The sequence below is a fragment of the Chiloscyllium plagiosum genome, unplaced genomic scaffold (assembly GCF_037043375.1).
Source record: "Chiloscyllium plagiosum isolate Xiang-an unplaced genomic scaffold, Cpla_swu_hap1 HiC_scaffold_1, whole genome shotgun sequence".
Taxonomy (NCBI): Eukaryota; Metazoa; Chordata; class Chondrichthyes; order Orectolobiformes; family Hemiscylliidae; genus Chiloscyllium; species Chiloscyllium plagiosum.
This window is the reverse complement of record NW_028270139.1, coordinates 99,536,060-99,562,283: the sequence shown is the minus strand read 5'-3', so window position 1 is coordinate 99,562,283 and position 26,224 is coordinate 99,536,060.

The following is a 26,224-nucleotide window of genomic DNA, read 5'->3' as shown; positions in this document are numbered from 1 at the left end:
GCCTCTCTGGACCAGGGATGGGGACATTACCACAGTGCCACAAGAGGGCCCTTAAACTGAAGACAAACAATCAAGGCTCATCCAGAATTTGAACCCCAGTCTATTTGCATGCCTGCAATGTACAATCCTCAAAACCAGAATCATACCACTGTTCTTTTTTATTATGTTTTTTTTTAAACATGCATTATGCATATTAGTTTTTCATAGGGACTGGCATGTATGGAGCTGAGGTAAGGAGCATTTACAGAAATAACAAACTACCGTACATTAGGATTGGTGCTAGGTCCACCCACTTTTTGTCATTTATGTAAAAATGACTAGAATGTGAATATAAGGGGTATGGTTAGTAAGTTTGCAGAAGTGGGAGTGGCACGGTGGCTCAGTGGTTAGCACAGCTGTCTCACAGCACCAGGGACCCAGGTTCAATTCATTCCCTGGGCAACTGTCTGTGTGGAGTTTGCACATTTTTCCTGTGTCTGTGTGGGTTTCCTCAGGTGCTCTGGTTTCCTTCCACATTCCAAAAGATGAGTAGGCCAAGTGAATTGGCCCTGTTAAATTGCCTATAGTGTTAGGTGCTTTAGTCATGGGTAAATGTAGGGAAATTTGTCTGGGTGGGTTACTCTTTGGAAGGTTGGTATGGACTTGTTGGGCCAAAGGGCCTGTTTCCACATTGTTTGGGAATTTAATCTAAAAAAAATCTAAAGAGGACACCATAATTGGTAGTGTTGTGGGCAGTGAAGAAGGCTACCTCAGAGTATATTGAGACCTCGATCAAATGGACCAAGGAGTGGTAGATGGAGTTTAATTTAGATAAATATGAGGTGCTGTATTTTGGTAAAGCAAATCAGGGCTGGACTTCTATATTGAATGATAAGGTCCTAGGGAGTTTTGAGTCATTCCTGATAAAGAGGTCTGGCCCGAAATATCGATTACTAATCGTCACTGGAATGTTGCCAAAAAAAAAGACCTTGAAGTCCAGGTTAATAGTCCCTTGAAAGTGTTGTCACAGTTAGACAGGGTCACAAAGAAGGCTTTTGGTATGCTTGCTTTTATTGGTCAGTGCATTGAGTACAGGGGTTGGGTGGTCATGTTGCAGCTATAGGACATTGGTTAGGCCACAGTTGGAATACTACATTCAATTCTGGTCTCCCTGATATACAAATTATATTGTTAAACATAAAAGAGTTAAGAAAAAATTTACAAGGATATTGCCAAAGCTGGAGTGTTTCAGCTAGAAGGAGAGGCTGAATGGGGAGATGGGGGAGATACTAAACGAGTATTTTCCATCAGTGTTTACTGTGGAAAAGGACATAGAAATTATAGAATGTAGGGAAATAAATGGTGACATCGTAAAGAAATGTCCATAATACACAGGAGGAAGTGCTGGATGTCTTGAAACGCTTAAAAGTGGATAAATCCCCAGGACCTGATCAGGTGTGCTCTAGAACTCTGTGGGAAGCTAGGGAAGTGATTGCTGGGCACCTTGCTGAGATATTTGTATCATCGATAGTTACGGGTGAGGTGCTGGAGGACTGGAGATTGGCTAAAGTGGTGCCACTATTAAAGAAAGGTGGTAAGGAACTATAGATCAGTGAGCCTGACATCGGTGCTGGACAAGGTGTTGGAGGGAATCCTAAGGAACAGGATATACATGTATTTGGAAAGACAAGGGCTGATTATGGATAGTCAACATAGCTTTGTGCGTGGGAAATCATGTCTCACAAATTTGATTGAGGTTTTTGAAAAGAGGATTGATGAGGGCAGAGCGGTAGATGTGATATATATGGACTTCAGTAAGGCGTTCGACAAGGCTCCCCAGGGGGGCTGATTAGCAAGGTTAGGTCTCATTGAATACAGGGAGAACTAGCCATTTGGATACAGAACTGGCTTAAAGGTAGAAGACAGAGGGTGGTGGTGGAGGGTTGTTTTTCAGACTGGAGGCCTGTGACCAATGGAGTGCCACAAGGATCAGTGCTGGGTCCACTAGTTTTCATCATTAACATAAATGATTTGGATGTGAGCATAAGAGGTACGGTTAGTAAGTTTGCAGATGACACCAAAAGTGGAGGTGTCGTGGACATCGAAGAAGATTACCTCAGATTACAATGGGATTTTGATCAGATGAGCCAAGGGGCTAAGGAGTGGCAGATGGAGTTTAATTTATATAAATGTGAGATGCTGCATTTTGGAAAGGCAAATCAGGGCAGGACGTATACACTTAATGGTAAGGTCCGAGGGAGCTTTGAGCCATTCCTGATGAAGGGCTCTGGCCCGAAACATTGGTTCTTCTTCTCCTTGGATGCTGCCTGACCTGCTGTGTTTTTCAAGCAACACACTCTCAACTCTGATCTCCAGCATCGGCAGAACTCACTTTCTCCTAAAGAGTGTTGTTGAACGAAAAGACCTTGGAGTGCAGGTTCATAGCTTCCTGAAATTGGAGTCGCCGATAGATAGGATAGAGAAGAAGGCATTTGGTATGCTTTCCTTTATTGGTCAGAGTACTGAGTACCGGAGTTGGGAGGTCATGTTGTGGCTGTACAGGACGTTGGTTAGGCCACTTTTGGAATATTGCGCATAATTATGGTCTCCTTCCTATCGGAAGGATGTTGTGAAACTTGAAAGGGTTCAGAAAAGATTTGTAAGAATGTTGCCAGGGTTGGAAGATTTGAGCTGTAGGGAGAGGCTGAATAGGCTGGGGCTGTTTTCCCTGGAGCGTCAGAGGCTGAGGGGTGATCTTTATAGAGGCTTATAAAATTATGTGGGGCATGGATAGGGTAAATAGACAAGGTCACTTTCCCTGGGGTGTAGGAGTCCAGAACTCGAGGACATAGGTTTAGGTTGAGAGAGGAAAGATATAAAAGAGGCCTAAGGGACAACTTTTTTCATATAGAGAGGGCTGCTACATGAAAATGAGAATGAGCTACCAGAGGAAGTGGCCGAGGCTGCTACAATTGCAGCATTTAAAAGGCATTTGGATGGGTATATGAATAGGAAAGATTTTGAGGGATATGGGCTGGGTGCTTGCAAGTGGGACTAGATCAGGTTGGAATATCTGGTTGGCATGGATGAGTTGGACCAAAGGGTCTGTTTCCATGCTGTACATCTCTAGGACTCAGTGACTCTATGATATTCAAAGGATTATAAATCTGCTATATGGGAAGTGCTGCTAAACAGCGTGAATATGGAATAGACACCGATCTCATGCAGAACTCTTCACTTAAAGTAGCAGGCTGATGTTCAAAAAGTTCTCTCACCATATCTTGTGAAGTAACAATCTAAAAGGTTAGTAATCAGCATTTTCTTACAATTCCGGAAATCTCACTTAGCAACTGCCTCTCCTAATTGTTAACAGTTGGATTTGGAATCACTGCATTAAGGTAATCACACTTTAATGAGGTGCAAACAGCTGATTGAAACTGCTTAAGGATCTGATTTTGCCTAAAATCAGCAACACTCTTTAAATCATTAAGAGCACCATAGGGATTAACAAAGTGTGAACAGCTGACTGAATTTATTAGGAGACCCAAAGTTGGGTGAAACCAATGGAGCCTGTTAGATCATTAATCAGAGGGTAAGTGCTTTTGAACTGTCTGAAATAGTCACTGTACTTAATACAATGCAAATGACACTTCTGTTATTGCCACTTTCAGTGTGAGTTCCTTTACATTGGTGAAACCAAATGAAGACTGGGTAACTGCTTTGTGTAGTATTTTATTGCTTGTCCATAGGAACAATCCCAACCTTCCAATTGCTTGCCACTCTAATAAGTCATATTGCTCCTATGCTAACACTTCTGTCTTGCCCTGCTGTATTGTTCCAATGGAGCACAGTACAAACTGGAGGAACAACCACTTACTTTCCACTTTGACATTTCATGGCCTCTTGGGCTTAATATTGAATTCTGAAAAATGTGTTGCTGGAAAAGTGCAACACATTTTTCAGCTCTGATCTCCAGCATCTGCAGTCCTCACTTTCTCTTAGTATTGAATTCCACAACTTCAGAGTATGACCCTTGTACTCAGGAGAGTCTGAGGAGCAGGAGAATTGGGAATGTGGCTGAGGGGGTGGTGAGATGGGGGGGGGGGGAAAGGAAGGAGTTAGGTAGATGAGAGTGTGATCGGTAGATGGATGTGGGTAATGGTGATAGGTTGGAGAGGAGGGTGGAGGAGATAAGTGGGTAGGAAGATGGACAGATCATGAGGGCAGTGCCAAGTTGGAAGGTTGGGACTGGGATATGGGGGGGGGAGGAGACATGAGGAAACTGGTGAAATCCACATTGATGACCTAATGTTTATTTCTGTCGTGACCACTTTGCTGTTAGCAGAGTGGATCCATTTTCTCCTCCTTACATATCACTTCTTTACCACCATTGTCTTTGCCTTTCCTTTTTTGTTCTGTCTCTACAGGTGCAGCCAGACCTGCTGAATTTCTCTAGCACTTGCCATTTTTGATTTCCAACTTGCAGTGTCCACAACATGTTGCTTTTATTTGCTCCTTCCTTCTTAATATTAGGTACTGTTTCTCTGTTACTAGACATTGATTGTGTTGAATAGGGATGGTATGGTGGTGAGGACTGTTTTTCAAAGGAAATCCTGCTGTCTGCTTTTTCTAGTGGATCTGGTGAAATCATTAATTGCCTTTCGGCACAGTATGTGGGCCAATAGATCAAGTTTTTTAAAAACTGATCACAAAATAACAGACTTTTTACAGCACAAAAGAAGGCCATTCATCCCAATTTATCTGCACTGGCTCTTCAAATGAGTTATTCACACTTTACCATTCCTCAGCCTTTTTCCCCATTGAGAGATGCAATTGGGATTGATGTTTCTTAGGGTGTAGGTTTGCTCACTGAGCTGTAGGTTTGGTATCCAGATGTTTCATTACCTGGCTAGGTAACATCTGGATGAAATGTCTGGATATCAAACCTACAGCTCAGTGAGCAAACCTACACCCTAAACCTCAACCTGAGCTACAAACCTTCACAAACCTTGAATTGATGTTTCTATCTGTCTAGCATGTATACCTGAGCCATTTGTGTTCCTTTGATCATTGAATATTTACATACAGCCAATCTTGCACACTTGCTTCAATAGGATTTCACTGGCATACTAAAATCCTTCAGGCCTCAGGCAGCACAATTTTTTCCAATCACCATTCAAGTGATGGAATTAAAGAGATTTGAGGCATTTAATTTGTCTGCATGGCATAAGTACAGCTGAACCCAAAGCAGAGAGCACAAGCTCTGGGTTGTTAAGGTAGCACAACCCAACTTCAGAGTGAACTTGTCACATTTCACACCATTAGCTCTCTGGAAGCGTGACTGAAAGAATCCAGGTTCTTACAATAAAGTGTCTCCTCATCCAGGAATGAGGGGGTGAAGAAAGATCAGGCTCATTATCTCAAAGATCAAAAGTGAGACTTGCAGTAGTGCAGCTAATTCAAATGTTAAGTTTTTAAGCATTGTCGAGCAACGTTATTGATTACATGGGAAGGATTATATAGAACGTATCGCACAGAAATAGGCCATTCAGTCCAACAGGTCAGTGCTGTACATGTTGCTGAACAGCACCATGTTTTGTCAATCTCACACCTGTTGCAGGTGATAGCAGCTTTTTCTTTCATTCACTCATGGGACTTGGGCTTTCATGACTAGACCAGCATTTATTGTCTGTCCCTATTCACCTTGAGGTGATAGTGAATTGCCGCCTTGAACCATTGCAGTCCACCTGCTGTGGCTTAACCCAGAATTTCCTTTGGGAGAGCATTCCAGGACTTTGATCCAGTGACAGTCAAGGAGCAGTGATATATTTCCAAGTCAGGATGGGTGAGTGACTTGGAGAGGAACTTGCAGGGCTGGTGTTAGAATATAGAACATTACAACATTACCTTCGGCCCTCAATGTTGTGTTGAACTGTGGAACCAATCTGCAGCGTTTCTATCGTACACTATTCCATTTTTATCCATATTTTTATCCAATGACCATTTAAATGCTGTTAAAGTTGGTGAGTCTACTACTGTTGCAGGCAGGGTGTTCCATGCCCCTGCTACTGAGTAAAGAAACTACCCCTGATATCTGTCCTATACCTATTACCCCTCAATTTAAAGCTATGTCCCCTTGTGCTAGCCATCGCCATCTGAGGGAAAAGGCTCTCAGTCCAACCTACCTAACCCTCTAATTATCTTATGTCTCAATTAATTCACCTCTCAACCACTTTCTCTCTAACAAAGACTGCCCCTGGTCTCTCAGCCTTTCCTCAAAGACCTTGCCACCATACCAGGCAACATTCTAGTAAATCTTCTCTGAACCCTTTCCAAACCTTCCATGTCCTTCCTAGAATACAGTGACCAGCACTGTATGCACTACTCTAAGCATGGCTGCACCAGAGTTTTGTACAGCTGCAACATGACCTTGTGGCTCTGAAACTCCATGCCTCTACCAATAAAAACTAAGTGTGCCTTCTTAACAATCCTCTTAACCTGGGCGGCAACTTTCAGGAATCTATATACATGGACAGAAGATCTCTCTGTTGATCTACACTGACCAGAATCTTACTATTAGCCCAGTACACGTTATTCCTGTTGCTCCTTCCAAGTGAATCACCTCACACTTATCCACATTGAACTCTATTTGTCCCCTCTCAGCCCAGCTCTGTAGCTTATCTATGATTGATCAAACTATATTTGCTTATAATCATAAGCAAATATATTTGGTGCTTTAGGTAAATATTTCATACAAATTCAGACACTGTTCAAAAGCTGTGAACATAATATGCCACGCCTCTAACCCCACTTAAATAAATGGCCAAAACCTTAATTAATCTCTTCACTCAAAGTGAAGGGTATTGTCACCTCCTTTGGTTGGCCTTTTTACAAATATATTGGAGAAGAAGCACTAATTACTTACTTGGAAAGCAATATTCCATTTTCCAAACCCATTCGAAAGTCCTTATCACCAAAACTTCTGCCTGTTCCAGCGTTGAGCTTCTCGTATATCTCCTGCCCTTGTCCTTCTAGATGGAAGTGCTCATGCACTCCTGACTTGTACCTTGTAAATGATGGAGAGACTTTGAGGAGTGAGTTACTCACGGCTGTATTCCAAGCCTCTGACCTGCTTTTGTAGCCACTGTGTTTATGTGGTGAATCCAGTTGAGTTTCTGGTCAATGACAATCCCCAAATGTTGATAGTGGGGATTCAGGAATGGTAACCATGAATGTCAAGCAGCAATGGTTATTTGTCTCTTATTAGAGATGGTCACTGTCTTTTTTTTTGTGTGGTGCAAATGTTACTTGTCAGCCCAAGCCTGGATATTGTCCAGATCTTGTTGTGTTTGAATATGGACTGCTTCAGTAGCAGGAGTCATGAATGGTGCTGAACATTGTGTAATCATTGGTGAACATTCTGACCTTACGATGGAGGGAATGTCATTGATGGCTCAGCTGAAAGATGTTTGAGTCTGGGACAATACTGAGGAACTCCCTATAGTGATATCCTGGAGCAGAAATGACTGACCTGTAAGAACCACAACACTTTCCCATATGCTAGGTATGGCTCCAACTAGCAGAAAGTTTGCCCTCTGATTCTCATTGATTCCAGTTTTGTTAGGGATCCTTGCTGTCACATTCAGTCAAAGACAGCATTAATGTCAAAGGCTGTCACTCTTCCTTCACCTCTGGAATTCAGCTCTTTTGTCTGTGTTAGAACCAAGCCGATAATGAGGTCAGGAGCTGAATAACCCTGGTGGAACCCAAACTGAGTGTCACGAAGCAGGTTACTGCTGAGCAGAGGCTGCTTGACAGCACTGTGATGACACTTTCTATCACTTTACTGACTATGCAGAATAGATTTATGGGATGATAACTGGCTAGGTTGGGGATTTGTCCTGTTTTGTGCAGAGGACATATCTGGGCAACTTTCACATTGTCAGGTAAATGCCAGTAATGTACTGTACTGCTCTGGAAGAGCTTGGCAAGTTCTGGAGCACAAGTCATCTTTACTATTGGTGGAATACTCAGGGCCAAAGATTTTGCACAACTAAGTACCTTTTTAACCATTTATTGATTATCATGTGGAGTGAATTGAATTGACCAGTGATCTGGGAAGACTTGAAGACCGAAATGGATCATCCACTTGGCACTGCTGGCTGAAGATTGCTGTGAATGCCTCAGCCTTATCTTTGTACTGATGTGTAGGGCTCTTCCATTATTGAGGATGGGGATATTTGTGGAACCTCTTCCAGTGAGTTGTTTAATAGTCCCCTATAATTAATGACTGGTTGTGGCAGAACGCAGACCTTAGATCTTATGTTTGTTGTGGGATCACTTAGCTCTGTTTATCACTTGCTACTTATGCTGTTCAACATGCAAGTAGTTCTGTTTGGTAGCTTCATCAGCTTGGCACCTTACATTTGGGTGTGCCAGGTGGTATTCCTGCCATACCCTCCTGCACTCTTCATTGAACTAGTGTTGATCCCTGGCTTGATGGTAATGGTTGAATGGGGGACATGCCAGGCCATAAGATTGCAGATTGCGCTGGAGGGCAATTCTGCTGCTGTTTGCACACAGCACCTCATGGATGGCCATGCTTCAGTTGTTAGATCTGTTTGAAGTCTGTCCCAATTAGCATGGTGATAACGCTACACACTATGGAGAGTATTATCAATGTGAAGGTAGAACTTTGTCTCTATAAGGACTGTGTGGTGGCCATTCTTACTGATACGATCATGGATAAATCAACCTGCCAGCTGCAGATGCTTAAGTATGAGGTTGGGTATGTTTATCCATCTTGTTGGTTCCCCACCACCTGCCTCTGATCCAGTCTAGCAGCTATGTGTTTTCGGACCTGACCAGCTCAATCAGTAGTACTGCAGCCAAGCCATTCCTGGTGGTGGACGTTGAAATCTCCACCTGGAGTACTTTTTATGCCCTTGTCATCTTCAGTGCTTTCTCCAATTTTTTTTTTTCAATATGGAAGAGTACTAACTCATTAGCTGAGAGGATGGTACTGATAATCAGCAGAAGATTTTTCTTGCCCATCTTTAACCAGAAAGCATGAAGGTTCATGAGGTCTGAAGACAATGTTGAAGACACCAGGGTAACTCATTCCCAACTGCATACCATTGTACCACCACTCTGTTTCGTCTGTCCTGCCATATCTGGGTATGGTGATGGTGGTGTCTCAAACTTTGTCTGTAAAGTATGATTCTGTGAGTATGCCTCTGTCAGATTGTTGCTTGACTAGTCTAAGACCGCTCACCCAATTTTGGCACTTGACCCCAGATGATAGTAAGGAGGGTTGACAGCACAATCTTTACCCTTGTCTTTTCTGGTGCCTCGATTGATGCCAGGTAGTTCATCCAGTTTCATTCCTGTGTTGAGCCTTCATAGCAATTGATATAACTGACTGACTTGCTAAACCATTTTAGAGGATAGTTGAGAGTCAACTGCATTGCTGTGGGTCTGGAGTCACATGTAGGTGAGACTAGGTAAGGATGGCAGATTTCCCCCTCTGAAGCACATTTAAACAACTAGATGGTGAATGCACATTGCATGTGCTTCAACCAAATGACCATGTCTACTAGTTGAAGAAAAATTGTCCTCCAGCAAGTCAAGAGGAACTACCATCAGTCAAAGGGTCCTAATGCAGTTTGTCAAGAGCATTGTGAAATATCAGTTTTTAGGGTTTTGGCATGGCCTCTTCTACCTCACTACAGTCTGTGAAGTGGATGACAGTTAGTGCTGGTGATCAGTGCCACAGTAAAAGGATTTGTGGACATGTAATTATAGAAACCCCACAGTGACAAAAGAGGCCATTCAGCCCATTTGAGTATGTACCTACACCAGCCCTGCGTCCCCCCCAAAGAGCATCCCTGCCTCTCACCCATCCCCATAACCCTGCAATTACCCTGGCTAACCCACTCAGCCTGCATATCCCTGGTCACTATGTGGCAATTAACATGGCCAAACCATCTTTGGACTGAGAGGAAAATGGAGCACCCAGCAGAAACCCACATAGGCACTGGGAGGATGTCTCTGTCTGTGTGGAGTTTGCATAATGACTCAAAGCTGAAGTCAAACCTGTGCCCCTGGCACAATGAGACAGCAATGCTAACCACTATACCACTGTGTGGTCCCAACATCTGTCAGGCAGCTGCACAGAGATCATTCAGAAGTCTGGTCAGTCAACAGCCGGTTATTTCATAGTCATAGGCATGTACAGCATGGAAACTTGTTGCTGATCAGACATTTCAAACTAATCTTATCCCATATGCCTGCATTTGGCCCATATCTCTCTAAATCTTTCCTGTTCATATACCCACACTGATACCTTTTCAAATTTGTGAAGGTTTGTAGCTCAGGTTGAGGTTTAGGGTGTAGGTTTGCTCGCTGAGCTGTAGATTTGATATCCAGACGTTTCATTACCTGGCTAGGTAACGTCATCAGTGGCAACCTCCAAGTGAAGCAAAGCTGTTGTCTCCTGCTTTTTATTTATAATCTTTCTCCTGGATGTGGTTCCTGGGGTTTGTGGTGATGTCATTTCCTGTTCGTTTTGAGGGGTTGATCTAGATGCCATCTGTGTTTGTTTATGGAGTTGTGGTTGGAGTGCCAGGCCTCTAGGAATTCTATGGCATGTCTTTGCTTAGCCTGTCCCAGGATAGATGTGTTGTCCCAGTCGAAATGGTGGTTTTTTTCATCCGTGTGTAGGGCTACGAGGGAGAGGGTCGTGTCTTTTTGTGGCTAGCTGGTGTTTGTGTATCCTGGTGGCTAACTTTCTTCCTGTTTGTCCTACGTAGTGTTTGTGGCCGTCCTTGCATGGAATTTTGTAGATAATGTTGGTTTTGTCCATGGGTTGTACTGGGTCTTTTAAGTTTGTTACTTTTTTGTTTTGAGTGTTGGCGAGTTTGTGTGCTACTAGGATTCCGAGGGGTCTTAGTAGTCTGGCTGTCATTTCTGAAACTTCTTTGTATGGTAAGGTGGTTAGGGTTTCTGGCTGTTTGGTCTGCTTGTCGTGGTTTGTTCTTGAGGAATCTGTGCACTGTAATTTTTTTTTTTTTTTGAATGTCCGTTCTTCTTGAATACGTTGTATAGGTGGTTCTCCTCTTTTTTTCTGAAGTTTCTGTGCTGCAGTGTGTGGTGGCTCGTTGGAATAGTGTTCTAATACAGATTTGTTTGTGTGTGTTGGGATGGTTGCTGGTGTAGTTAAGTATTTGGTCAGTGTTTGTTGGTTTTCAGTATACGCAGTTTTGTTGTTCTCCGTTTCTTTCGACTGTGACGTGTAGGAATGAGAGTTTGTTGGTTTCTTCCTCCTTGGTGAACTTTATGCCTGTGAGGGTGTTGTTGATGTTAAACGTCTCTTCTATCTTGTTTCGTTTTTGTGATGACAAAAGTATCATCAATGTAGTGGACCCAGATTTTTGGTTTGATTGGTAGGGCTGTTTGTTCTAGTCTTTGCATTACCGCTTCCACTATGAATCCTGATAGCGGAGATCCCATGAGTGTGCCGTTGGTTTGTTTGTAGACTATGTTGTTGAAAGTGAAGTGGGTGGTGAGGCACAGGTCCACTAGCTTCATGATGATTTCGTTGGTAATGTGGTTGGTGTGTGTAAGTGTTTCCTTTGCCAGGTCGATTGTTGATGGAGGTGAACAGTGCTGTTACGTCAAATGAGTGCCAGAGGCCTGGCACTCCAACCACAACGCCATAAACAAACACATTAGATCTATCTAGATCTAGATAGATCTAATCAACCCCTCAAAACAGGAAATGACATCACCACAAACCCCAGGAACCCCATCCAGGAGAAAGATATAAATAGAAAGCAGGAGACAACAGCTTTGCTTCACCTGGAGATCGCCACTGATGTTACCTAGCCAGGTAATGAAATGTCTAGATATCAAACCTACAGTTCAGCAAGCAAACCTACACCCTAAACCTTTTCAAATGTTGTAATTTTACTTCCCTCCACCACTTCCTCTGGCAGCTCATTCCACTGTGTGAAAAAGTTACCCCTCCAATTCCTTTTTAAATCTTTCCCCTCTCAGCTTAAGCCTATGCCCTCTAATTGTGGACTCCTGCCATTGCCCCTCACCCTGCCCCACACTAGGGAAAAGACCATGGCTATTCACCGTATCCTTGGCCCTCTTGACTTTTTTTTGTTTTGAACCTCTATAATGTCAACCCTCTGTCTCTGCACAGGAACAAAAGCTGGCTCAGTGGTTAGCACTGCTGTCTTACGGTGCCAGGGTCCTGGCTTCAATTCCTCCATCGGGTGACTGTCTGTGTGGAGTTTACATGTTCTCCTTGTGTATGTGTAAGTTTCCTGAGTGCTCCAGTTTCCGCCGCAGTGTAAAGATGTGTAGGCTAGATGGATTGGCCATGCTAAATTGTTCTTTGTGTCCAGGTATGTGTAGGTTGTATGGGTCATTCATGGGGAATGCAAGGGCACAGGAAAGGGTAGGAGGTATGTATGAGTGGAATGTTCTGAGGGTCGGTGTGAATTCAATAGGCCTAATGGCCTGTTTCCATAGTGTCTGGATTAGTGGTGCTGGAAGAGCACAGCAGTTCAGGCAGCATCCGAGGAGCAGTAAAATCAACATTTCAGGCAAAAGCCCTTTATTAGGAATAAAGGCAGAGAGCCTGAAGGGTGGAGAGATAATCATTGTTCCTACCTAGTTGATTTTAGCCCTACTGCGAATCCTCTGGCAAGGATGCCTGCCTTGATGTTTTCCTCTTCTGTCTACAAGAATCTCAGGGAATCCCTCTCCCACTGCAACTCCCAACAGTTTCTTCATTTTCCCCTTCCCCCACCTCACCCTAGTTCCAAACTTCCAGCTCAGCACTGTCCCCATGACTTGTCTGGACTTGTCCTACCTGCCTATCTCCTTTTCCGCCTATCTCCTTTTCCACCTATCCACTCCACCCTCTCCTCCTTGACCTATCACCTTCATCCCCTCCGGAACTCACCCATTGTACTCTATGCTACTTTCTCCCCACCCCCACCCTCCTCTAGCTTATCTCTCCACGCTTCAGGCTCACTGCCTTTATTCCTGATGAAGGGCTTTTGCCTGAAACATCAATTTTACTGCTCCTCAGATACTGCCTGAACTGCTGTGCTCTACCACCACCAGTCTAATCCAGAATCTGGTTTCCAGCATCTGCAGTCATTGTTTTTTACCCTGTTTCCATAGTGTAGTGATTCTATGCAGCATCTCTCTGTACCTCAAACCCTTCAGTCCTGGCAACATCTTTGTAAATCTTTTCTGCAAGTCAAATCAGTGGGCTGAACCATAGCTACTCCTGGGGGGTGAAATTAATGAATATCAATGGAGTTATCACTGATTACTGCCATGATAGTGAAACTGGGGACTGTGTTGGGGATTGGAGGCAACAGGCTGGAATGATTACATTACATTACATTACATTACATTACATTACATTACATTACATTACATTACATTACATTACATTACATTACATGCCCTTTGGCCCAACAAGTCCACACCAACCCTCCAAAGAGTGACCCACCCAGACCCATTCCCCATACTTACCCCTGACTAATGCTCCTCCCACTATATGGGCAATTTAGCATAGCCAATTCACCAAACCTGTACATTTTTTTTTGATTGTGGGAGGGAACCAGAGCACCTGGAGGAAACCCATGCAGATACAGGGACAATGTGCAAACTCTCACAGATAGTAGTCAGAGGCTGGAATTAAACTGTGAGGCAGCAGTGCTAACCACTGAGCCACAGTGCTGCCCCAAATCTGGAAGAGACCAGGCTTAATGTTATGGTGAAGTAGGTGAAGGTTGGAAATTCAACATGTAAAGGTGTAATAACAATAGCATATGGAATAATGTGGGACACTAAGGGAAGTATGGGCTACTATATTCTCCATTGGCTTTGACTGGGAAGTGGGCATCATTAAGGTGGATGGGGCTAAACTGTAGAGAAGGAGCTCAGGGGTAAAGTTGAGAGACCATTCCAGGTAATGTGTGCAAACCAGTGAGGATCAACAGGGCTGAGTTGTAGAGGGAGGGCCAGGGAGAAAGAGGCGTCTTGTATGTGAAATGCATGCATTGCCCAACAGTGTGGGGTGCAAATGCTGATCACAAATCTTGATAACATTATTTATTCACCATTGCTGATGGAAGATGGTCATCTTTGTGAAGCAGGAGTAATCACTGGGCTACTGCAAAAATGGCACCTGTGGGACACAAATCACAAAGATACTGCAAGACTTCATGGGCTGCAAAGGGGCATGGAGTTGATTTCGCTTTCGTCTTTACATGTGAGTCTTCTGCAGTGTGCTCACAATTTGCAAAAGGCCTTTTGACCCACTGTCAGTGTTGCCAAAAATGTATTGCTACCTGCACTAGTCACATTTGCCTGACTACGTCCATTGCCTTGAATATTATGACCCTTCAAGTGCTATGTATGATGCTGCCTTTCTTGGGTCAAGTTGAGCTGTGAGCACAAGGGCTTAATACTGGTGCTTAAAATCTCCTGTTTCTTTGCACCATAATCGTTTCTTGATTCTTCAGAAATAAGTCCGATTCAAAGTTCCATGGACCTCCTTGTCAAAATGTGCCATGTGTCAATGTATGGAGAATTATGTTAAACCACCACTTATGAGTGATGTGAATGTTGACTGCTCACATTATTAACATGTTGTGTTTCCTATGCTCCTCCCACTGGAACATCACAAACATGACCGATGGATCCAGGTACAGAAGGGGTTATCATCTCTGTCGCTACGATGCGAGGAGGCACAGAAATGGAAGGAGAACAAGCAACCAATAAACCCAAAACCAGCAGCAATATCCAGCAGATGTTAAACATGATCTTAAAGAGTTTGCAGCTGAGGATCCCTCAGGATGTGCAGGCAGGCCAGATTCATTTATCCTCAACTCTATTTCCTTGTACAAGGAACAAATGCCTTGGGTTTGTTTGCTGCATACAGCCAAACTCCGGTGTTTGTTTTGTCTTCATTTGCTGCTGTACAGAATTGAACTGCTTTAGAGACTATGTATGTGTATAAAGATATTTTTTATGAATAAAATATATTTTTGAAACTTTTTGCACAATTTGAGTGCAGCATTATTGCAGCCTGAGCAAGATGCATTACCACTGCATGAATGAGTGGTAGTGGTAAAAACCCTCACAATATTTAATAATGATGTGGAGGAGCTGGTGGTGAACTGGAGTGGACAAAGTTTAAAAATCACACCAGGTAATAATCTAACAGTTTATTTGAAAGTAATGTACAAGCTTTCTGAGCTAGCTACCTGACGAAGGAGCAGCACTCCAAATAAACCTGTTGGACTATAATCTGGTGTTGTGATTTTCAACATTTTTAATAAGTATTTAGATATACATTTATGACTTCATGGCATATAAGTTTATGGGCCAAGTGCTGGAAAGTGCAATTAGAATAGTTTGTGCTGTTTTTGACAGGCGCAGGCTCGTTTGGTTGAACAGCTTTACTCTGTACTGTAGTCCTCTATGACACTAGACTGTGACTCTGACTGTAAAGCACTGCCTTAGACAGCATTGTAAGATGGGATGTGGCTAAGGACAATTAAGCTGTGTGGGTTGGTGTTTAAACAGCAATAAACCTAGGAATGTACAATTGTATGTGCAATGATGTTTCAACTGCTACCTAATTGCCCTGGGAAATATTAATTTGTGGCTGGAGTTCAAAGATGGCATGGGCACCAGGAAATGTAGGATCGCCCCAGTGGCAAGAAATTCCAGCAGCGGTAATGGGAGAATAGGATATGTGAGGCCTAGTTAATGAGACAGGTTTGGGATGATGTGAAAATATTTATTACACCTACTGGAGATTAGTGTCATCAAAAATGACACTTATCTGATTTCTGCGAAGATTCAGCCCTATTTCTCTGTGTGTAATATAACCAGAACAGCCTTCCTTAAGTGTTATCTTACCTGAGGTCAATTATAAATTTAATATAGTCTCCCTACTTCTGAATTCTATTCGATAGAACTGAAGCCCTGTGCTTGGTTTCCTTTTTTATGGCCTTGCTGACCTGTGACATAACTTGCATAAATGACAGTTTTGTACTCCAAGATACTTTTGTTCCTCTAAACCTATTACTCTACTCCATTTAGGATTGTAACTTCCAAGTAATAAGTAACCTCCCTATTTTTCTTATCTGCTCACTTGCGTTTACCAATTTTTGAATGTCATTTTCCAATTTTTACTCCTGCAAGTTTATTAGTCTTCCTGTAATTTGTTTAGCTCAGCATTTAATGTCATGTCCAGTCCGATGTCGTCATCAAGTATAAAAATGTGTTTTATATTCTAAATTCAAAATTATTAATGCACATTGCCATATATAAATGTTTTTGTAGTGCAGAGCTTGAGTAATGCTGAAAACCAAAACATTTTGTTGAAGCTTTTTGTCTTGCACTCATGAGGAAACTCAGAGTACCAACTCAAGCACCAGAGTGGCCTTACTCAAAGTATGATTCCCAGGAACTGTAAGCTGCTTAGTTTAAATTTAGTAGTGGCTAAAATTTTGAAATCCATAAACAAAGAAACGTCAGTGGTACTTGGAAAGGTTTGAGTTAACTGAAGAGAAGTAGACTTGTACAGATGAATCATGTTTGACTAAGTGAATTAAATGTTTGAAGTTGGTAAGCAATGTGTTGGATGTTGTCTATATGGATATTAAGTTGAGCATTATGTAAATACTGATTTAATAAATTTTGAGGCTGATAGAATAGGAAGATTGGGGTTTATCTACACTTAAGCCAATTTTATAAGGACAAAAAAAGTGAGTCACGGTTTTTACCGCTCGTAAGTTTTATCTGTCTCATTGACGATCCCAGGTAGTGTATTCCACACTCTGGGTGGAAAATTCATCAAGTCCCTTCCTGCCGTTCACCTTTAAAATTGATAAGGGCTGACGAAGGGCTTATGCCCGAAACGTCGATTCTCCTGTTCCCTGGATGCTGCCTGACCTGCTGTGCTGTTCCAGCAACACATTTTTCAGCTTTAAAACTGATAACTCCTTTGTTAATGACCATTTGACCAAGGGAAGCAACTGCTTTCTATTCAACCTGTCCATGTCCCTCATAATCTATACACAACCATCAAGTCGTCGTCCTCCTCCTCCTCCTCCAAAGAAAACATTGCAGACAAAATCCTGATGAATCTCCTCTGCACCCCTCCTCTAATCAAACCCTTCCTACAGTGCGGAAACCAGAACTACACACAACACTCCAGCTGAGGCCTATCCAAAGATCTATACAACTCCAACATAACCTCCTTGCACTTTAATCTATGCCTCAACAGATAAAGCCAAGTATTCCATAATGCCGCCTTGGGTGCAAAATGTATCCTGGGTGGGGACTTCAATGTCCCCATCAAGAGTGGCTCAGCAGCAGTAGTACTGATTTGAGATGATCAAGTCCTAAAGGCTATAGTTGATAGACCGGGTCGATAGCAGGTGATGAAGGAACCAACAAGCGGGAGAAACCTACTTGACCTCCTCCTTTATTAATCTCCCAGCTACAGATGCTTCGGTCTGTGATCGTATTGGTAAGAGTGATCTCCACACAGTCCATTTGGAGACAAGTCCCCCTTTGTATTAAGAATACTCTCCATTGTGTTATGTGGCACTACCTAAATACTAAAAATGACAGATTTCTAACAAGTCTAGCAGTTTGAGACTGGGCATCCACGAGGTGCTGTGGGCCATCAACAGTAGCAGCAGAATTGTACTCCAGCACAATCTCCAACCTCATGGCCCAGTATATCTCATACTCAACCATTATCATCAAGCTAGGGGATCAACCATGGTTCAATGGAGGATGCAGGAGGGCATGGCAGAAATAGCACTAGGAATACCTTTTTTTTAAAAAAAAAGTCAACCTATTGAGGCTACCAAACATGACTACTTGCATGCCAAACTCCATAAACAGCAAGTGATAGAATGAACTAAGTGATCCAACAACCAATGGATCGGATCTAAGCTCTTCAGTCCTGCTACATCTAGTAGTGAATGTGATGGGCAATTAAACAACTCACTGGAGGAAGAGGCATCACCAATATCCCCATACTCACTCAATGATGGAAGAGACCAGAACATCAGTGCAAAAGATTCACTCCATGTGATATCAAGAAATGTTTGGAGGCACTGAATATTACAAAGGCTATGGGGTCCAGATAATATTCTCATACAACACTGAAGACTCGTGCTCCAGATCTTGCCATTTCCCTAACCAAGCTCTTCCAGTACAATTACAACCTGCCTGACAATATGGAAAATTGCACAGGTATATCCTGTACATAAAAAGCAGGACAAATCGAACCCAGCCAATTACTAACCCATCAGTCTACTCTTTTACATCAGTAAACTGATGGAAGATGTCATCATAGTGCTCTCAAGCAGCACCTGCTCAGCAATAACCTGCTCAGTGACACCAGGATTGGGTTCCACCAGGGCCACTTAGTTCCTGACTTCACTACAGGCTTCATTCATACCTGGACAAAAGAACTAAATTCCAGAGATGAGGTGAGAGTGACTATCCTTGACATCAAGGCTACATTTGACAGAGTGTAGCATCATGGAACCCTAGCAAAACTGTAATCAATGAGAATCACAGGAAAACACTCTGTTGGTTGGAGTGATATCTGGCACATAAGATGGTTGTGGTTACTTGAGGTCGGTCATCTCAACTCCAGGATATCTTTGCAAGCGTTCCTCAAAGTAGTGTCCTAGGCCCAATCATCATCAGCTGCTTCATCAATAACCTTCCCTCTGTCATAAAGTCGGAATGCTCACCTATGATTGCACAGTGCTCAGCACCATTCATGAATCCTCCGATATTGAAGCAGTCCATGTTCAAATGTAACAAGATCTGGGCAATATCTGGGCTGACAAGTGTCAAGTAATATTTGCACCACACAAATATTAGGCAATTACCATCTCCAATAAGAGACCATCTAACCACTGTCCTTGACATTCAATTTTGTTAGCACCACTGAATCCCTCACTACTAACATCCTGGGAGTTACCATTGATTGGAAACTCAAGTAGACTCAATTCATTTTGAATACAGTGGTAACAAGAGGAGGTGAAAGACTAGGAACACTGCAGTGAGTAACTCACCTCCTGACTCTCTAATGTGTGTCCTCCATCTGCAAAGCACAAGGCAACACATGATTACCCAAGGCTAATGTGATCTCCTCTACATTAGGTGACTACTTCTCAGAACACCTACATAGCGTCCTTTTTGCAGACACCGAGCTTTCAGTTGCTTGCCACCTCAACACACCATCGTATTCTCACCGACATCTCAGACTCAAACTTGCTGCAGTGCTCGAGCAAGGCTCAGTGCGTGTTGGAAGAACAGCTCCTCATTTTCTACTGAGGAATTCTGCAGCCTTCTGGACTTGATATCAAGTTCAACAATGTAATGCTTAAGCACCTTCCCCAGGCTTTTCCACCACTCAACCCACACCAAGCCTTGTCATCACATGGGCTGCAATCACACACAACCCATTGTCAACCACTAACAGTCCCCATTAGCAACTATTCATTCTCCCAGGCTGACCTTTAGATTTGATTAGATTTCTTACGGTGCAGAAACATGCCCTTCAGCCCAACAAGACCACACTTACCCTCCGAAGAGTAACCCACCCACACCCATTACTCTCTGACTAATACACCTGAGACTACGGGGCAATTTAGCCTGGCCAATTCACTGCACATCTTTAGACTGTGGAAGGAAACCCATGCAGACATGGGGAGAATATACAAACTCCACACAGCCAGTCACCCGAGGCTGGAATTGAACCTGGGTCCCTGGTACTGAGAGGCAGCAGTGCTAACTGCTGAGCCACCATGCCAACCACTCATTTTTAAACACTCCTTTGTCTAGCTAACTATTTTTCTTTCTTTGGGCTCTATCCCCTAATTTGTGAGAAGATTTGTAGCTCGGGTGCTCGTTGCTGTGGTTCTGTTCGCCGAGCTGGAAGTTTTTGTTGCAAACGTTTCGTCCCCTGTCTAGGTGACATCCTCAGTTCTTGGGAGCCTCCTGTGAAGTGCTTCTGTGGTGTTTCCTCCGGCATTTATAGTGGTCTGTCCTTGCCGCTTCCGGTTGTCAGTTTCAGCTGTCCGCTGTAGTGGCCGGTATATTGGGTCCAGGTCTATGTGTTTGTTGATGGAGTTTGTGGATGAGTGCCATGCCTCTAGGAATTCCCTGGCTGTTCTTTGTTTGGCTTGCCCTATAATGATAGTGTTGTCCCAGTCAAATTCATGTTGCTTGTCATCTGCGTGCGTGGCTACTAGGGATAGCTGGTCATGTCGTTTCATGGCTAGTTGGTGTTCATGGATGTGGATCATTAGCTGTCTTCCTGTTTGTCCTATATAGTGTTTTGTGTAGTCCTTGCATGGGATTTTGTACACTACATTAGTTTTGCTCATGCTGGGTATCGGGTCCTTTGTTCTGGTGAGTTGTTGTCTGAGTGTGGCTGTTGGTTTGTGTGCTGTTATAAGCCACTACAGCGGACAGCTGAAACTGACAACCGGAAGTGGCAGGGACAGGCCACTATAAATGCCGGAGGAAACACCACAGAAGCGCTTCACAGGAGGTTCCCAAGCACTGAGGATGTCACCTAGACAGGGGACAAAACGTTTGCAACAAAAGCTTCCAGCTCTATCCCCTAATATCGTTTACTCTCCCTCCTCCCCATGCCTCACCTTCTGTATAAAAACCATCCTTCTCCTAGCTACCATCAATTCTGAAGAAGGGAGACTCAACCCAAAACATTAACTCTGATTTCTCTCCATAAATGCTGCCAGACACGCTGAGATTTTCCAGCAATTTCTGTTTTTGTTTTAGCCTTCTACCACCACCCACTGTCTCCTGCCATCAAGCCAATTTTTGATTCAACTTGCCAAGTTACCCTAGATCCGATGTGAGTTAATATCTTTATCAGTTCCCATGTGGGACTTTGTCAAGGGTTTTGCTGAAACTCAACCAAACCTTAATGAAGTTTATATAAGAAAAAGAAGGAAGCATATGTAAGGTGTAGACAGAATAGATCGAGTGAATCCTTAGAGTATGAAGGCATTTGGAGTATACTTAAGAGGGAGGGCAAAAAGGGAAAATGAAATAGCTTTGGCAAATAGAGTTAACGAGAATCCAAAAGGTTTTTACAAATACATTAAGGATAAAAGAGTAACTAGGGAGAGAGTAGGGCCCCTCAAAGATCAGCAAGGTTTCCTTTGTATGGAGGCGCAGAAAATGGGGGAGATACTAAATGAGTATTTTGCATCAGTATTTACTGTGAAAAAGGAGATATAAGATATGGAAAGTAGTGAAATAGATGGTGACACCTTGCAAAATGTCCATATTACAGAGGAGAAAGTGCTGGATGTCTTGAAATGCATAAAGGTGAATAAATCCCCAGGACCTGCTCAGGTGTACCTGAGAACTCGGTGGGAAGCTAGAGAAGTGATTGCTGGGCCTCTTGCTGAGATATTTGTATCATCGATAGTCACAGGTGAGGTGCCGGAAGACTGGAGGTTGGCTAACATGGTGCAACTCTTTAAGAAGGGTAGTAAGGCCAAGCCAGGGAACTTTAGACCAGTGAGCCTGACCTCGGTGGTGGGCAAGTTGTTGGAGGGAATCCTGAGGGACAGGATGTACATGTATTTGGAAAGGCAAGGACTGATTAGGGATAGTCAACATGGGAAATCATGTCTTACTTCTTCAAAAAATTCAATCAAGTTTGTAACAAAGAGGATTGATGAGGGCAGAGCAGTACATGTGATCTACATGGACTTCAGTAAGGTGGTAGACAGCATTCCCCATGGGAGACTGATTAGCAAGGTTAGATCTCACGGAATACAGGGAGAACTAGCCATTTGGATAGCTCTGGGAGGAGGGTGAGAGATGGGTGGAGCCAGCCTCAGGGGCATTGTGGGATAGGGGAGGACCAGGAGCTCAGGGAGGAGGGTGAGAGATGGGTCAAACTGGCTCAACGGTAGAAGACAGAGGATGTTAGTGGAGGGTTGTTTTTCAAACTGGAGGCCTTTGACCAGTGGAGTGCCACAGGATCGGTGGTGGGTACTCTACTTTTTGTCATTTACATAAATTATTTGGATTAAGAGGTACAGTTAGTAAGTTTGCAGATGACACCAAAATTGGAGGTGCAGTGGGCAGCGAAAAGGTTATCTCAGATTACAGCAGGATCTGGACCAGATGGGCCAATGGGCTGAGAAGTGGCAGATGGATTTTAATTCAGATAAATGTGAGGTGCTGCATTTTTGGGAAAGCAAAACTTAGTAGGACTTATATACTGAATGGTAAAGTCCTAGGGAGTGTTGCTGAACAAAGAGACCTTGGAGTGCAGGTTCATAGCTCCTTGAAAGTGGAATCCCAGGTAGATAGGATAGTGAAGAAGGCGTTTGGTATGCTTTCTTTTATTGGTCAGAGTATTGAGTATAGGAGTTGTGAGGTCATGTTGCGGCTGTACAGAACATTGGTTAGGCCACTGTTGGAATTTTGCATGCAATTCTGGTCTCCTTCCTATTGGAAAGATGTTGTGAAACTTGTAAATCTTTTCTGAACCCTTTCAAGTATGTTGTCAGGGTTGAAGGATTTGCAAAATGGGTAGAGGCTGAATAGGCTGGGGCTGTTTTCTTTGGAGCGTAGGAGGCTGAGGGGTGACCTTTGAGGTTTACAAAATTATGAGGTGCATGGATAGGATAAATAGACAAAGTCTTTCTCCTGGGGAGGGGGAGCCCAGAACTAGATGGCATAGGGGTTTAGGGTGAGAGGGGAAAGATATAATAGGGACCTAAGGGGCAACTTTTTCACGCAGAGGGTGGTACATGTATGGAATGAGCTGCCTGAGGATGTGGTGGAGGCTGGTACAATTACAAAATTTAAGAGGCATTTGGATGGGTATATGAATAGATGGATTTGGAGGGATATGAGCCGGCTGCTGGCAGGTGGGACTGGATTGGTTTGGAATATCTGGTCGGCATGGACGAGTTGGACTGAAGGGTCTGTTTCCATGCTGTACATCTCTATGACTCTATAACTGTACTACCCTCATCAACACACCTGATTACCTCCTCAAAAACTTCAATCTAATTTGTTCGGCATGACCTCCCTCTGACAAAGCCATGTTGACTGTCCCTGATCAAACCTGCCTCTCCAGGTAAAGCTGGTAGGTGCAGGGAATGCTGAATGAAAAATTGAAATTCTGGTCCAGAAAAAGGAGTCATACATCAGATATAAACAGCTGGGATCAAGTGAATCCTTTGAGAAGTATAAGGGCAGTAGGAGTCTATTCAAGAGGGAAAACAGGAGGGCAAAAAGAGGACATGACGTAGCTTTGGCAAATAGGGTTAAAGAGAATCTAAATGGATTCCACAAATACATTGAGGACAAAAGAGTAACTAGGGAGAGAACAGAGCCCCTTAAAGATCAAGAGGGCTGCCTATGCATGTAATCACAGAAAATGGGTGTGATAGTAAATGAGTATTTTGCATTAGTATTTATTATGGAGAAGGGTATGGAAGCTTGAGAAACAAATAGTGATGTCTTGAAATGTGTCTATATTGTGGAAGAGGAGATGCTGGATGTCTTAAAACACATAAAGGTGGATAAAGCCCCAGGACCTGATCGGAACTTTGCGAGAAGCTGGGCAACTGATTGCTGGGCCCCTTTATATCATCAACAGCCACGGGTGAGGTGCAGGAAGACTGGAGGTTGGCTAATGTGTTGTCATTATTTAGGAAAAGTGGTAAGGTAAATCCAGGGAACTATAGTCTCTGATGTCCAGCAGCAACACAGCTGAATATCACAATACTACCATAGATATCCACAACAATGACATGGATATTGCTGCCATGAGTGTGGCACAGCTATCAGGGAAAGATCATTTCAAAGAACAAGTTTACTGCCTGGCAGAGATCACACACACTATGTGAAACTACAGACCACTTTACAAAGAAATAATAGCTTACAATGTGCTCACTGACACTAAAGAAGTCAATGTGGAAGTCAACCGACACTGAAGAATTGTCACTGTCTTAATAGATGTGTTTTTGCCTTGTACTACCTATCAGATTATTAGTTAATCCACTTTAATAATCCCAATGTCCATTCTTTTCAAGTTAACACCAGTCACTCTGTAACTTGCTATGCTCACAATAGTCACCCAACAAACTCATTGCAGATATTTTGGAAAAAAAAACCAAGTTGGAGGCAGTAAAGTGAGGTTGAAATTCTTAAATGAATTTGATATTTCCCCATTTCTCCTGGGTCCTCTGTGTTCTACTACCTGTATGTTGCACAAATTAATGACTCGACCTATTGCATTCTCAGTACATTCCCCCAACCCCACCCCCCCCTCCTATTTATCTCTCAGGCCCCTGGCCCACAAGCCTCATTCCTAATGAAGGGATTATGCTTGAAACATCGATTCTCCTGCTCCTCGGATGCTGCCAGATCTGTTGTGTTTTTCTAGCACCACACTCTCGACTCTGATCTCCAGCATTTGCAGGCTTCACTTTCTCCTGTTGCTTATTGAGCTGATGTTGTTGCTCACAGCATCCCTGCCTCGCCATTTTGTGCTTTACCCCTCAGCCAGAACTTCCAGGCTCACTGTCCTGTTGTACTGCTGTTGCATTTGATTGTCATGGCTATCAATATTTATCAGATTTTAACCATAATGTGAAGCCTCTTCCAAGGATGCATACCTTGAAAAAGTTCTCCTCCTCTCTCTACAAGGATGTTAGTGAGTCTCTCTCTCTCACTACACCCCCCAGGTCATCTCCACTGCCCTGAAGCTCTTCAGCCACGTCCTCAAGCAGACTCGCTACAACAGCCACATCTCCTTCCTCAGTGCCTGCCTACAGAACCATTTGATCCTACATGGACTCCGCATTACATTTAGACCAACAAAGTTTGGACCTGAACAGAATAACCAGTACAGACTACAAATCCGATTCTCTTTCCGGTTCCTCCGTTCCATGCTAGCAGCCATGCGCAGCCACCTACTCTACCTGCAGTCAGCCCTACCTCAGTTCAGAGCCACACTCTCCCAGAACTGCAATGGACTTCTGCTGTTCTACATGCTCAGAAACCCCTCCCACTCTGTCAAGGATATGCAGGTCCTGGGCCTTCATTGCTAAACTGTTACCACCTGACGTCTGGAGGGAGAACGCCTCATATTCCCCTTTGGGACCCTGCAACCTCAGGGGATCAATGTGGATTTTGTTTCCTCATTTCCCCCCTCCCACATTATCCCAGTCCCTCCTACTGGGCACCACCTTCCTGACCTGTCCATCATCTTTACCATCTACCTGCTTCACCCCTCTCCCTCACCTTCATCTACCTCTTGCATTCTTAACTGCCTTCCTCCGAATCCCACTCCCTCCCATTTATCTCTCAGCCCCCTTGCTCTCCTCCCCCTCCACACAAGCCTCAATCCTGAATGAAGGGCTTATGCCCAAAACGTGGATTCTTCTGCTCCTGGGATGCTGCCCGACCTTGCTGTGCTTTTCCAGCACCACACTCTGGACGACTATTTAATTACTCAGTCAACACTGGATCTGAATGGTTGAGAGTCATCCACCTAAGCATGCTACTGAATTAAGGCAGAGACAAAGTTGCCTGCATTTTAGGTTAATTAATTAACAGTAACTCGCATTATTGCAAAACAGCAAAGAAACGAAACAAGTGACTTTTTGACTTTTTAAAACCACATGCAATAAACTCGCAGTTAAACCATTGGCAGTCACGGTAGATGAATTCATTCTAAATAAATCCCTCCAGTTTATTTCATAATCTTTCCTCAAAATGTTTAAAGAAAGAAATCCCCCAACCATACACCTCCCCCTTAAAAAAAACAGCGCGTTTATTTTCTCAACCATTTCTGGAGGCTTAGTATGATCCCAACTGACGCAATTTGGAAACCTCGCAATAAATCATAACTCTGAAACTGATTGCTGTAATCTTCACAGTTTTTCGTTCTCGACTGGGAAAAGACTGTACGATGTGAATAAAGCAGCGTGTACGCACATGCAGTATCAGAATGGAAAATCCCTGGAAAGGGAAACCGTCCCACGTGATTTGCAGAGACAGAATGTGATTTTGAATGAGTGCACTTGTGGCACCTAAAGTGAATCCTTTATTCAGCGGCTCATGGGGTCCAGCACCGAGAGCGAGGAAAGCCTCT